The 11,508-nt window shown below is 42.6% G+C and overlaps 1 long non-coding RNA gene across 1 annotated transcript in view; it reads right to left on the minus strand.

Annotated features, from left to right (window-relative positions):
• The window catches only part of LOC103236273 (uncharacterized), a 56,105-nt gene extending 46,151 nt beyond the window's left edge, over nucleotides 1-9,954 (minus strand). The window contains exon 1 of the long non-coding RNA XR_005238431.2: nucleotides 9,711-9,954. This is a non-coding gene — a long non-coding RNA (uncharacterized lncRNA). The remainder of the gene's footprint in view (nucleotides 1-9,710) is intronic.
• Between the last annotated feature and the right edge of the window lie 1,554 nt (nucleotides 9,955-11,508).

The raw sequence follows: 11,508 nt of genomic DNA on the forward strand, positions 1-11,508 counted from the left end.
TCTTTCGTTCCTCCCCATTTTCACCCACACTTTCTGATCCTTCTACCAGAATCAGAGAAAAATCAGGGCACCTCCGCCATATAATGCATTTCTTACTTTTGTTGCTTTCATTCAAACCTTGCCTAACACTGCCAACAGAAACCATTAAAACTTCAAGAAACGTCAATGAGGCCGGGCGCGGTGGCTCACGCCTGTAATCCCAGCACTTTGGGAGGCCGAGGCGGGCGGATCACAAGGTCAGGAGATCGAGACCATGGTGAAGCCCCGTCTCTACTAAAAATAGAAAAAATTAGCCGGGCACAGTGGCGGGCGCCTGTAGTCCCAGCTACTCGGGAGGCTGAGGCAGGAGAATGGCGTGAACCCGGGAGGCAGAGCTTGCAGTGAGCCGAGATTGCGCCACTGCACTCCAGCCTGGCCAACAGAGCGAGACTCTGTCTCAAAAAAAAAAAAAAAAAAAGAAACGTCAATGAAAGGAAAGTTCTGTATGTTGACCAGGTGGTGAAATGAGTGAAAAGGGGAATTTAAAGAGTCCTGAGCTGGGCGCTGTGGCTCATGCCTGTAATCCCAACACTTTGGGAGGCCAAGGTGGGTGGATCACCTGAGATCGGGAGCCTGAGACCAACCTGACCAACATGGAGAAATCCCATCTCTACTAATAATACAAAATCAGCCAGGTGTGGTGGCACATGCATATAATCCCATCTACTCAGGAGGCTAAGGCAGGAGAATCGCTTGAACCCAGGAGGCCAAGGTTGTGGTGAGCCAAGATCTCACCACTGCACTCCAGCCTGGGCAACTAGAGCAAAACTCTGTCTAAAAAAAAAAAAAAAAATCCTGGTGGGGGCATAGGGAAAATTAGTCATTCTTCCAAAGATCACCACCACTCTCTGTTTTCACATCAACCATATTTCCCTCAGCACTCCTGAGTTGTTCATGGTGAAATTGGTCAGAAATAAACTATGGAAACTGGCACTATGCAAATTCAGACAAAGGAGAAGTCATTTCTTCAAGCTCTAATTCACTTTCAAAGTCCTGTGGAGCCCCCGAAGTAGTAAATAAGTCTGAAACAGATAACTGCCTCTCTGTGCACAAATTTTCCTGAAACTTGAAAACTTGAAATTTTACCAAAACTTAAAAACTTGAAAGAAAATGAAATAATAGTTGTAAACAATGACCTTTAATAATTTTATAAATCCTGTCCTATATTTTTCTTATCTACCTCAACTTTTATCTCTCTCTTTCCTCTCTCTGTCTTGTATAAGCATTTTGAAGCCTTCTCATCCAAACCAAACTTTTTAGGAATCACACTAAGAAAAGGGAGAGCATAGCATCTGCATCTGGTGCCCTCTCACTACATCATAACATCATGAAGGGCATTATATAGCAAGAGGAGAAGCGCATGCGTGTCAGCTCAGGTCTCTCTTCCTCTTCTTATAAAGCCCCCAGCCTCATCATGAGGACCCTACCCTGATTACCTTATCTAATCCTAATTACCTCCCAAAGATCCCACTCCAATCGACATACGAATTTGGGGATTAAATTTCCAACACATGAAATTTGGGAGACATATTCAAACCATAGCAAATATCAAGGAAAACAGAGGAAATTACATGAGTAAATCTAGCATTTATATAGCACAGGTATGATACCAGTATCATAACTATCTTGGGTTCTTATTATCAATGTAGATTCCTGAGCCCCAACCTTGACTTACTAAATCACATCACTGAGAACGAGGCCCAAGAATATACATTTTACAAGCTACTCAGAGTATACTTATGCTCATTAGAGTTGGAAATCACTGAGTTGGGCAATAATAATTATCACTTATGGGTAATTTTCTTATCAAAATAAGTTAGTGATAGAGTTGTCTGAAAAATGGACTCAGGAAAAAGAAAATTTTCCTGGATCAATCATTGAGTTAACAAACTAAGTTAGACTGACTATTTTGTTGTGTTGTTAAAATCAGAAGAAATGAACTTAAGTTCTTCAGGACTGGAAAGTAAACTGTTTGCAGTGGAATGGCAGAATAACTTCTTTGGATCTGTTATAAGACTGGGAAAGCCACAGTTGATGATATTGACCAGAGGTCCATCAAGTGACATAGTGAATCAGTTAGCTTTTGCTACATAGCAAACCACCCCAAAATGTGGTGGCCTGAAATACTAATCATTTATTTGTTCACAATTCTGAGCAATTTGGGTGGTTTTTTTGGTTTTGGCCTGGCTCAGATGAAGATTAGTGGTCTGGGATAGCCTCACTCACATGTCAGGAGACAGCTGAGCCTGGCTTGTCTCTGCCCCTCAGGGCCTCGTTCGGCAGCCTCGCCTGAGCTTTCTTACATGGGGTCCACACTTCAAGGCAGCAAGTGGGAACATGCCACAACTTTCAAGGAGCAGGCTTAGAACTTATACAACATTGCTGCCACCACATTATATATTGGTCAAGGACAGCCCAAATCCAAAGAATGGGGAAGTAGGCTGTGTTTCCTAGTGAAAGGAGAAGCAAAGAACTTGTAGACAATTGAAATTATAGTTCATAGAGTACACAGGCAGAGATCTGAAGAAATCTTGAAGCTTGGATGGTTCTGAAAATAAAATCAAAGTGGATGATACATTTGTGCCCCCTACACCCACACTTAACAATGTGCTGGCAGCATGGCCTCCCTTTACCTAATAACTCTTACTCTCCTCACATCCTTTTCAATCACATATCTCTTTCCTTTTCTTGTATTCTCCTTTTCTTTTCAAAAAGAATAAAGCCTCTTTATATTGTTAATATTATTAAGACTGGAAAACATGTTAATGGTGACACATTTCCCAAAGTCATCCAGCCTCAAAAATTCTGAGTTCACTGTAACTTGTCTCTCTCCCTTTCCCCTCACAATTGGTCATTGCCAAGGCTGGGCGTGGTGGCTCACGCCTGTAATCCCAACACTTTGGGAGGCCAAGGCAGGCAGATCACAAGGTCAGAAGCTCGAGATTAGCCCGACCAACATGGTGAAACCTCATCTCTACTAAAAATACAAAAATTAGCCAGGCATGGTGGCACACACCTGAAATCCCACCTACTCGGGAGGCTGAGGCAGGAGAATCACTTGAACCCAGGAGGCGGAGGTTGCAGTGAGCAGAGATCATGCCACTGTACTCCAGCCTGGGTGACAGAGCAAGACTTCATCTCAAAAAAAAAAATTGGCCATTGCCTAGCCCATGGATACTACCTTGCAACACTGTTATGTCCCCAGAGCATGTCCCCTGCTGTGTCTCATACCATCAACACCTTTACTTAGGCTCTCACTATTTCTCCACCATTTACTAGTTACGGGACATTGGTAACTTCCTTTAGGTTTCTATGCTCCCTGTTTCCTAATCTGTAAAATGGAAACAATAATGTACTTATCTGTGAGAGTGGTAGTGAAGATTAAATGAGATATTCTGTATGAAGTATGTAGCACAGAGCCTAGCACATTAGCAAATGCTCATTGATCATAACCTGTTAGAGTCACCGTGCCATAATTCATCTTTCCTGTTTACCTGACTGTTTCTTCTATTCAAAAACATCAATGATTCCCCCAAAGTCCTTGAAAATAAATTCCTCAAGCTGACATTTAAGGCCTTTCATATCTGACCTATCTGACCCTATCGTACCTTTTCATTCTTGCTTTTCTCCTTAAAATGCCCTATTCTTTTGATGAAGACCCTCACACTTTCCCCCTAATTCACACTCAACCTTCAAAACATGCACCCACACTCAATCACCAACTGCGCACTCAGACTGTCTTAGCCCATTTTGTGCTACTAAAACAGAATACCCCAGACTGGGTAATTGATAATAAACAGGAGTTTGTTCCTCACAGTTCTGAAGCTGAGAAATCCAAGATCAATGTAGCAGCAGGTTTGATGTCTGGTGAGGGCCTAGTGTCTGCCTCCAAGATAGTGCCTTGAACATTTGAACACTGCATCCTCCAGGAGGGAGGAATGCTGTGTCCTCACATAGCAGAAGGTTGAAGCAGGGAACCCACTCCCAAAAGCTTTTTTTTTTTTTTTTTTTTTTTTTTTTTTTGAGACAGAGTCTTGCTCTGTTGCCCAGGCTGGAGGGCAGTGACACAATCTCAGCTCACTGCAAGCTCTGCCTCCCGGTTTCACACCATTCTCCTGCCTCAGCCTCCCGAGTAGCTGGAACCACAGGCGCCTGCTACCACGCCTGGCTAATTTTGTTGTATTTTCAGTAGAGATGGGGTTTCACCATGTTAGCCAGGATGGTCTCAATCTCCTGACCTCGTGATTCACCCACCTCGGCCTCCCAAAGTGCTGGAATTACAGGCGTGAGCCACCGCACCCAGTCCCAAAAGCTCGTTTTATTTCAACATTACTCCCTTCAAGAAGGCAGTGTCCTTGTGGCCTAAACACCCCATCAGGCCCCACCTCTCAATACTGCTGCATTTGGGATGAAGTTTCAAACACATGGTCTTAAGAGAGGACAAACATTCAAACCGTGACAACTAATGCCCTCAGATACACAAACAATTCACAGTTTAGGGACTTCTGTCACCTCAAAAAAAAAAACAACAATTCTATTACACATTTTCTCATTCTCCATTCTGCAACTCCAGCCTCAGACAATCCTTTCTTCCTTTGAACATCCAAAATAATGCTTCTCTTATGGCACTTACACTATGCGCCATATCACAGTTCTGACTTATCTAACACACTGGAATGCAAGCTCTTAGAACTATGTCTTTTCATCCAATTCACCCAGCTATGTTTGATTCAGTTCTGTGTACATAATAGACCCTCAATAAACATCTTTGGCATTAAGAGCGAGAACTAACCCCTGCATTATCAGCATATTTGAACCCAAACCATATCAGGCTGTAAGGGCTATATTTTGACCCAAAATTTAGCCCCCAACCTGATGTAATAATGCCCCATAACATTACTATGTTCTGTATACTTGTATCAACACACAAACGTGCACAATTCACTGCCTCAACCTCTTTTTATACATTATTGAAGAATTCGTGAGAGCAAGAGGTTCTCAAAGTTCTCATTCACTCCTGATTTTTTGTCCCTTTTCACAGGACCTGTGGGTATATCATCTCTGACTGGTAGTATTTTAAATTTACCCAATGGTATTGAAATTTATCTGATAGCATTTTAAATGGATCTAATTTATTTAATTTACTTAATCTAATTTAATTAAACATCATCTCCACCTGATGTTATTTAACTTCACCTAATGGTATTTTAAATTTATCACAGTCTAGAAGTTAATCAGAATCAATAAAATTGGTTTAGGGCAGTGCTCCTCAATGTGTTGTCCCTGGACCAGCAACAGCATCATGATACTTGGGAGAAATGCAAATTCTCAGAATCAAACCCAAACCGACTGAATCAGAAACTGAGGGAGTGCCTGGCCGGCTTACATTTACACAAACCCTGCAGGCGAGTCAGACGCATGCTTGTTTGAGAACCACTGGTGAAGGGATTGAGTGAAACTGTTTCTGGACAAATAAACTGGTAACACAGATGGGAGATAAGAAATTTTTTGATGAAAATGAACTATCCCTGGGTTATGGTTTGCATAGATTTGCAGGAGACCAGCCGAGACAGCAGATGAATGTAGTGGCTGAGACCCAATTCTATGATTGGCCAAGGTACAAGATACGCATCTGTTTACTCTGGAACTAAGAGGATAGGGAATGTGTCATAATGTGACACTGTCAGCACACAGAGTTATTTTTAGAGCTGGGTTTTTGCTTCAGAAGTAGAAGAAGAAAAGGATTTAGAATACACTCAAAAGAATACTGTATATAAATGTCTGAGAATTGTGGGTTTTCCCTTCACAATGGGAAATTCAGAAATAAAAAGAGCCAAGTGATTGATTGCACAGTGGCTCACATAACAGTGGAGACAGCCAGCCTCACCTGCAGGTATTCAAGCATGTTAATCGGTGCCTAGGCGGCTCAGCAGCCTCACCTGATCTGAGATGGCTGCTGGTGGCACACACACACTCTCATGTGCCATAGGATTACTTAATTAACCTCTACAACACCAAAGGGCCAAGGCACCCCAGAGCCACTTTTTTGCTGCATAACTACTTCTTATCTTCATTAAGTCTAGTGACAGCTCTCCTAACAGTAGGAAATCATGCCTTAGCCTATGCTTGACAACTCATTGCTAAGCCAAGTTAAGCAAAATCTTTGGCTTTCCAAAAAATACAGTAGGGACAGGTAAAAGTTTAAAAACGCATTCTATACAGAGTGCTATTGGCTAAGTTCCTTAATCAAAGGATTTTTCGTGATTTCTTGGAGAATCAAATTGGCTGCGGAGATTTAGCTTTCTATTTCAGAGATTTGTAGGAGACATTCAGCAAGAAAGAGTAAGCATAAGAAGATGCAAGGAACTTGCAGGGAGACAAGAATTTTGCACCTACGTTTTAAAAAATCAAGGTGTAACTGAGTACGGTCAGGTCTACAGTTGGAAGTCGAAGTGGAGCTAAAATCACAAGTGGCTATATAGGCCAGGTGCGGTGGCTCAGGCTTATAATTCAAACACTTTGAGAGGCCAAGGTGGGAAGATCACTTGAGGCTAAGAGTTCAAGAACAGCCTGGGCGAAATAGAAAAACCATGTCTCTACAAAAAAGTAAATAAATTAATTTAATTAGCCAGGCATTGTGGCATAGCCCTGTAGTTCCAACTACCCAGGAGGCTGAGGCAGGAAGATCACTTGAGCTCAGCAGTTCAAGGTTATAGTGAGCCATGATCGCACCACTGCACCCAGCCTGGGCAACAGAGTAAGACCCTGTCTCTAAAATAAAGATGAAAAAGTAGCTATATAAAATTATGAATTATAAAGCATTGTAGAGAAAACTCTATGACTGTCAGAAAACTATTAAATATATTATGTTCTGCATCCAATGTAGATTCTATCTGGCACCAGACACTATAGAGAGTGACATTCATTGACAAGTAGCTTGACATAACTTCAGATCCTAGGGTTCCAGTGATTTTAGGAAGAATTGATTTTATAAAGTTCTCCTCCTTTCCTTTTTCCCAGTTCCACCTCAATTAAAATCTGGAAACCAAGAACAAATACATTTTCAGAAGGGGAAGAATCTCTTATCCTTGACAAAGCTACAGAAGAGCTATCAGTACAGTTAAGAACAGTATGAAATCCTGCCTCAGGTTCTCTGCCATCCCTTCTCACCTTGTGAATTCACAGTGATTTATCCAGTACACAAATATTCAGCCTCTCACAAGTGCTAGATAAATGCTGTGTTGTTAACTGGGGATACATTCAAGAAGTTTGCAATCAAATGCAGTCGACCAGACTTTCATGAGAATCACCTGAGGCACTTGTTAAACTACCAATATCCAGACCCCATGCCAAACCTTCTTAATCAGAATCTCTGTGGATGGAACCTTAGAATATGTGGGCCTCAGAGGCCACCGTAGGTATTGAAGCCCACTGATCTGTGTTAATGGGGAAAGTTTATCCCCCCTCCTTCAAATTAAGATGGCTTTGTCCTCAGCCAAGAGACTACTTCCATGGAGGGAAAGCTATATGCATGGTGGTTTCAAGTAAAGGCACCCACCACTTTGGCCTTGCACAAAGACATGCAGTTTTGGTAAAAGCAAATGAACCACTAGGGAAAGGTATAGACCACTTGGCCTTCAGCTATGGCTGGTGGACATGAGGGAGGTGTCATCAGAAGTGGCACGGTTTGCTGCAATTGTACTTAATGTGTGTGTTTGGGTGGATTGGAAGTTCCCATGACTCAGCAGAATATGAAACTGGAGGCAGAAATTTTGGGGCTTTAAGAATATTCAACTCAAGGGCAAAAGATATTTAGCTCTAATTTGACGTCTTTTGGACTTTAACATATCTGGGCTTGAAAAAATGTTAAGATTTAATTATTGAATTTTAATCTCTCCCTGGGAATTTGATAATGGGAGAGATTTTACATCAAACTTTGGCATATCTCTCTGTTGTTGGCATTTTATTATTAGATCTTGGCATCTCCTTGCAGATTGTCCAATATGTTATGTTGAACAACAGGGCTGGAAGGGAAAGAGGTGCAATTTATTGGGTCCTCTGTGTCCTCAACAGCCTTGTGGTATAACAGCAGAAACTTGCTAAAGGTTCATCAAGTGCTTGTTCTGACTGGGTGCCCTGGAAGTTAAATGACTGTACCCTAAATGGCAGTGGCAGGGGACTGGGACTAGAAAATTTAATAATGCAGTGGTTTTTCAAAACCAAATAGACTTACATCTGGGTCTTAAAAGGCATAGCCCAGACCAGGTGCAGTGGCTCATGCCTGTAATCTCAGCACACTGGGAGGCAGAGGTGGGTGGATCACAAGGTCAGGAGATCGAGACCATCCTGGCCAGCATGGTAAAACCCCATCTCTACTAAAAATGCAAAAATTAGCTGAGTATGATGGCGTGCACCTGTAGTCCCAGCTACTCAGGAGGCTGAGGCAGGAGAATCGCTTGAATCTGGGAGGTGGAGGTTGCAGTGAGCCGAGATCACGCCCCTGCACTCCAGCCTGGTAACAGAGGAAGATGCGGTCTAAGAAAAAAAAAAAAAAAAAAGCGTTGCCCAGAAGCAATCATATACAGCATTTGGGAAGCCATATTTCAAAGATTCACTGACTCCTGTTGTCAGAGTAAGACCCAAGAATGGGATTGGGACCCAAAGAGTCCAATCAGTGGTTTTAAACTAAAGGTTCTTAAAATATAGAATGCAGAGCAACAACATCAGCACCACCTAGGTAGTCAGGTTACTCATTTCTGTGTCTAGTCAAGTCGTTGGTAGGATGTCAGAAAAACTCTCTCAGCATTGTGATCCAAAGGTGCAGGGCTAGAGGATACATTGCAACGTGAACATGTCCTAAGGCTATAATCTATTGTTCAAACTACTTCAGTTAGCCTCAAGGGTCGGGCGGTCAAATCATGCCCACACAAATCAGAGGCCTTACTCAAACTCAGGCTTTAATAGTAACCTTAAGAATATAAGCAATCAAGATGCACAGCAAAGCGGGTAAGGGTGGGATGCCCTGTGTACCTGTTCAGGCCCTTCCTCCCCATATTAAACACATACTCTGGCCCAGAGGAATAATACATGGTGTCTCTAGATGAGGTTTTTGTATCACATCATACTTGGGGGAGTGTTTAGGTTATGAAAGTTGTAGAGTTAACATAATCCCCTTTGGGAATCATGCCTCATAAATGTATACAGTCTATGTTAATTGACCTTAAGGAATCCTAAACTAGGGTTATCCAACTGAGAATATGCCTTCTTTAAAGACGCTCCTAGGCCAGGCGTGGTGGCTCACACCTGTAATCCCAGCACTTCGGGAGGCTGAGGCAGGCAGATCACCTAAGGTTGGGAGTTCAAGACCAGCCTGACCAACATGGAGAAACCCCGTCTCTACTGAAAATACAAAATTAGCTGGGCATGGTGGCACATGCCTGTAATCCCAGCTACTCAGGAGGCTGAGGCAGGAGAACCACTTGGACTTGGGAGGCGGAGGTTGTGGTGAGCCGAGATCAGGCCATTGCACTCCAGCCTGGGCAACAAGAGCAAAACTCCGTCTCAAAAAAAAAAAAAAAAAAAAAAAAAAAACACAATGACAACAACAAAAACATTCCTATCCCAAATATCATTAGTCTACCAGGAGGTCCAGTTATCATCAGCATGCTTACAAGGAAATTAAACGAGGTCACTTGATTTCTTTTCTGGAAGTGTTCCCCCAGGAATCAGGAAAGATGTGGATCACAGGCTGGCTGCCTTATCTCTTTACTCCCCACCAAGACACTTCTGAAACAGAAAGGAAATATATTATTAACAATTATGCCAGCCAGGTGTGGTGGCTCACACCTGTAATCCCAGCACTTTAGAAGCCCAAGGTGGGCAAATCACTTGAGTTCAGGAGTTCAAGACCAGCCTGGGCAACATGGCAAAACCCCATCCCTAAGAAAAACACAAAAAAATTAGCCAGATGTGGTGGCATACTCCCCTCGTCCCAGCTACTTGAGATGCTGAAGTGGGAGAATCACCTGAGCCCAGGAGGTCAAGGCTGTGGTGAGCCATGATCACACCACAGCGCTGCAGCCCAGGTGATAGAGTGAGACCCTGTCTCAAAAACAAACAAACAAAAAATTATTCCAAGGCAGCAGTTGAAAATTGGGACTAGCCCAGATAAACCTAGATGTATTGCCATTGTCTTAGTTCATTAGGGCTGCTATAACAGAGTACCATAGACTGGGTGGCTTATAAACAGCAGAAATTTGTTTCTCACAGTTCTGAAGGCTGGGAGGTCCAAGATCAAGTCCCCAGCAGATTTGGTGTCTGGTGAGGGCCCACTTCCTGGTTCAAAGACCAGCACCTTCTCCTGGGTCCTCAAACGATGGAAGAATGAAGGCAGCTCTCTGGGATCTCCCCGTTTTTTTTTGGAGACAGAGTCTCGCTCTGTCGCCCAGGCTGGAGTGCAGTGGCACAATCTCCGTGTGCTGCAAGCTCCGCCTCCCGGGTTCTTGCCATTCTCCTGGCTCAGCCTCCTGAGTAGCTGGGACTACAGGCACCCGCCACCATGCCCACCTATTTTGTATTTTTAGTAGAGATGGGGTTTCACCATGTTAGCCAGGATGGTCTCGATCTCCTGACCTCTTGATCAGCCCACCTCGGCCTCCCACAGTGCTGGGATTATAAGCGTGAGCCACCGCACCCGGCCGGGATCTCCTCTAAAAGGGCACTAATCCCATTCACGAGGACTCCACCCTCATGACCTAATCACTTCCCAAAGGCACCACATCCTAATACCATCACACCGGACATAAGGTTTCAACATCTGAACTTGGGAGGGGACACAAACATTCAGACCCTGGCAGTCACCCTATCTATAGCGCCCAGCACTGGAAGTTTGTGGGTAATAGAGGAGAAATAAGGCTTGAAATTTAGGGAATCAGAAGGTAGTCTGTGAAAATTATTTTCATCATCAGACATCTAAAATTGTAACTGGAGGATTACAATTGTAACTGGAAAATTATTTTAATCTTCAGACATGTAAAATTGTAACTAGAGGATTCTTGTTGAAGCCTAGTCAAAACAAAAGTTCTTTTTCTGGCAGAAATATACTCAATAATGCATGACATATAATTATAAATGCACTCGACATTTTTTTCTTTTTTGATAGGAATTGCACAAAATAGAATTTATCATAACTCCTTTATCATAGGCCAAACTTCTATAGTTGTACTAAATGAGTTTGTCTGTGTGTGATATCACATGATTTATGCACTCCAAGCTCTAGTAAAAAAAAAAAAAAAAAAAAAAAAAACTTTGATCAGTCATGCCAGAGGAAGAACTAAATTATCTTTCTATTCTCACTGTAGAAATTGATATTACAAATTCATTGTCATGTAAAGAGGCAATCAAAGCATAGGCTGCCCCTAAGAAGAATAGAAAAAAAATACATAAACATATCCCAGAAAATACATTAAT

The sequence above is a fragment of the Chlorocebus sabaeus genome, chromosome 7, assembly GCF_047675955.1.
Source record: "Chlorocebus sabaeus isolate Y175 chromosome 7, mChlSab1.0.hap1, whole genome shotgun sequence".
NCBI classification, from domain to species: domain Eukaryota; kingdom Metazoa; phylum Chordata; class Mammalia; order Primates; family Cercopithecidae; genus Chlorocebus; species Chlorocebus sabaeus.